This window comes from Ailuropoda melanoleuca, chromosome 8 (assembly GCF_002007445.2).
Source record: "Ailuropoda melanoleuca isolate Jingjing chromosome 8, ASM200744v2, whole genome shotgun sequence".
NCBI lineage: Eukaryota > Metazoa > Chordata > Mammalia > Carnivora > Ursidae > Ailuropoda > Ailuropoda melanoleuca.
The window spans coordinates 47852957-47856802 of NC_048225.1; the positions used below are offsets into that span (position 1 = coordinate 47852957).

At 39.6% G+C, this 3846-nt stretch overlaps 1 pseudogene; it reads right to left on the reverse strand.

Moving 5' to 3' along the window:
* Positions 1-2745: 2745 nt before the first annotated feature.
* Positions 2746-3358, reverse strand: LOC100481946 (annotated as a pseudogene).
* Between the last annotated feature and the right edge of the window lie 488 nt (positions 3359-3846).

Consider the following 3846-nt stretch of genomic DNA (forward strand, 5'->3'; position numbering starts at 1 on the left):
ATCGCTTCAGTTACTACAGACACAATTGAGAATAAAACATGATATGCCTATATTTCAGGAACTCCCACAAAGTCTGTTAGTGATCTTCAGGGTATTTGGAAATGTCTGGGTCACATAAAATTTTGCAAGCACATCTGTCTCCTGAAAATTCTGCTCTTACCCTGTTCCCAGGGGAGAACATGGCCATCCTATACCCATATTTTCCTCCTAGTTTTCTCCCATTAACTTCTGAGCTTTGCTCTTTTTCTGTCTTTCACTTCCCTTTATCTCTTTTATATTCTGTACAGGTCATTCTCCCAGATGAGAAGCGTCCATACTTCTGACTTTGCTGTACTACATTTTCCTCAGGCCTGAATTAAGTATGGCTTGAGAAATACCCACAGGCTATACAGTTCATGCATTTGGGAATAATCTGAGACAGTAACTGGAGAAAAATGAAAACCTGACTATGGATATAATCTAAATAGGTAACCAAGCCTAAAGGGTAGAGAGAGCAAGAAACTGTAAACATAAGGTACTGGGATAAAGAGAGAACCAAGTTAAGTTGAGGAGTCTGAGGTAGACCTGACCCAAGGGGGTTGCTGGTGATGGGGCTAAGTTACCTCCACTCTAGTCAGGTAAGATACAGTGATGAAAGTTTTATACCCATTTGACACCGAGCGTAAATAAGTGACTTGCCTAAATTCGCTAAATTAGTCAGCAGCTCAGATGAGGCTTTGGGCCAGGACTTTTGCCCCACAGCCTAGCAGCATTACCCCACACTATATGCTTCCAATTAAGCCCCACACCATAACACTACTGAGTGAGATTATGGAATTCTTTCCCAACAATTGCTAATTCATCATGGAGATCTGGCAGTTGAGAGATGTTAAAAAGTTAAAAGATGTTAATTAATCAAAAGCAAAACTACATTGTTTTAGTATAGTGTGTATATAAAAATAAGGTAGTTACTTATTCTCTGAGAATCACTTTTATCCCATAAAAGTTGGGGAAAGTGATTTCTTCTTCATTCCTGCTTCTTAATTTGTCTTATTCAAATGAAAACTCCCAAAACAAACAAACAAAAAACCAGAAAGCAAAACAACTTATAAAATATAAATGTTATAGACACTGAGATATAGTCAATATCATTATCATTCAACAGGAACTAGACTAAATGTTTGCTTGGTTTGAGTTACACACACACACGCACGCACGCACGCACACATAGAGTTGTTCCTGGTGGTGACTTTTTTTTTTTCTTCTGTTGGTGACTTTATACTGATTTTGGTGTGAAGTACCATGTGTGCCATTTATAAACGTTCTGAACTTGGTGAGTCAATTAACCTCTCTAAAGCCCAGTTTTCTCATCTGTAAAGTAGTAATAGTACTAGTGTCTATGCTATAGGAGGTTATTGAGGATTAAATAAGATAAAAAATAAGGTAATAACATAATTACTATTTAGTATAGCATCACTAAAGTCCTTAGGTTTAGTCTAATTCCATGGCTGTTAGAAACCACACATTTGGTGGAAAGCACAACATATAACCTTTGGCAACCATTTACTATACCTTGGCTGGAGTTCTAGGTGTTTGAAAAAAATATATTTTATTGGTTGCTCACAACAAATCTGCACATTGGCTATTCCTGTCTTTATTTTATGGATGAACAAACCAAAGCACAGAGAGTGTAACTCACTTGCCCAAGGTCAGAAGGCCTATAATTGGAAGAGAAAGGAATGGAACACCAGTCATTATGACTTCAAGGCTCTTGCTTTTTTCACAATGTACCCCGACTGAGGGACAGCATAAAAGCGACTAGATTTGTTAGTCAAGGACCTGTTACTATAATTACTTTACATGGTTTTATTTTTGTATTTGTGTGAGCTTCTTTCATGCTAAACTCAACTTAGAAATGTTTCTGAAGAAAGAGAAAGCTTGGTGTTAATATTGCTCATACTTACCAAGGAAGGAAGCCTTTTCCTGCATAGGAATGGTAATTTTATTTCTGCCCTTAAAATGAGAAATAGGTCAACCTCCTTACTTATTGCATTTCTTAAATCATCTTCTGGGGTTTTGGCAGTTTAAGGCTTATAGGTCTTTTCTTGGCTATCTTCCTCTAAATCTCTTAAGGGATCATAGATATTCTATGCACATCCAATCAAATATTTATTAAAGAATATATAATATAACTGTAAATTTATTGTAACATTTTTCTTCTAAGGAGTTCAGAACCCTATGGCATAAATTACCTCATTTATCTTCATATGCATTCCCAAGGGAAGAGCTTGGTAGTATTATCAGCTCAGATTAAAAATAAATGGGCAAGTATAAGCCAGTTGTTCAGTTAGTCAGTCTATCATCAGGATTGACGGGGTTTTCACTCTTTGCAGGTAACTCTGCTGGAAGCAGTAGCCATGCTGTGATCAGGGGAGCAACGTGTCAGAACAAGGCTAGTCTGGATGAGAAACCGAAATGGCTCAGGGGTGCCTGAACTCACACTTCTCTGGTTATCTGCCTATTTGACCAGCTAGTGACAAAAAACTAACATAGGTCCTTGTCTCCATTTGAGAAGTCATCAGCCATTGTTCTGTCACACCGCCTCATGCTTTAAGGCTCAGATGAGTCATTATTTTATCTGTCAGGCCTTTTATTTTATTTTTTTAAGTCCCAGAATGTATTTATTTAATATTATTTATCACAAGGGTTCAACTAGAAACCTGATTTAAAAAAACAACAACCAGAAAACAAAAATGACATCACATCTTAAGATACAGTCCTATGAAGAAATAAAGGGCAGACCATGTGAGGGGAAGCTAAAAAGACAACACAAGGGACAAGTAAGGGTTCTTGGCTGGAGACCTGTTTTGAGTTGGTTTCTTGCAGATACTTTTTAAAGGTTGTGGGTTGTTTTTTTTTTTTCAAGAGCTCAGCAGCATGTGTGTTCAAAGGGCTGTGAATGTTGGGTTCTCCTAGCAGGCTCTGGATGGACAGCAGGATGGTCCTGACAATTATACAGGGTGGACCACTTGTCCTCCAGGATGTCCAGGCAGATGTCACCCTGGGTGTGCATGTTGGGGTGGTAGCGGGGTGTGAGTAATTGCACCGTGGATGTGTTTTAAGCGTAGCCACTGGGGAACTCCTGGGAGCGCTTATACCTCAGATCTTCATATACTGTGCCGGCTGCTCCATGGATGGTCCCTATCCATTTGAAAAGGTTGCCTGGTTCAGGGAAGACAGAAATTCCTTTGTTACCAGGCATCATCCACTCCTGCTGTAGCCTCTTGCCCAAGGAGTGGGCAGTGCTCTGGCTGGCCTTGGCTCCTTTGCGGGTGGTGGCAATGCTGGTGGAGACTGGGTCGAAATTCTAGGAAGCCATCTGGGAGGTGCTGGCAGGGACACAAGAACTTGGGGAGCACGACTGCAACTATAGGGCTGCCGGCCCACCTGTCCTTTGGTAATGGTTTTATTTCTCCTCAGCAGAGTTACTCAGGTCTGTGTCTAGACTTGTGACTATTAGATTTAGTGAATATATCCAATACGGTATATTGAACAAATGAATGTATTTTGTGTGCATCTTCTCTGAAAGGCCAAGAGCTTCTGTGGTCCAAGAACTATGTTTTAGTTCTCTCTGGATCCTCAGCACAGATCACAAAGCCTAGCACAGAATAGACAATTAGAATCAGTTTAGTAAATAGCACAGGGAACTAGAATGCATATTTATTATATGAGGATCAGACTACAAACCTATTGCTTCAGATTCTTACTGCCTCCAGTTGCTATTTAGTCACATTCATCAGTGGGTTGATTTTCTGCTTCAAATGGCATCCTTCAAATGTTATTTTTGAGCCTTACTTTCACTTTCTA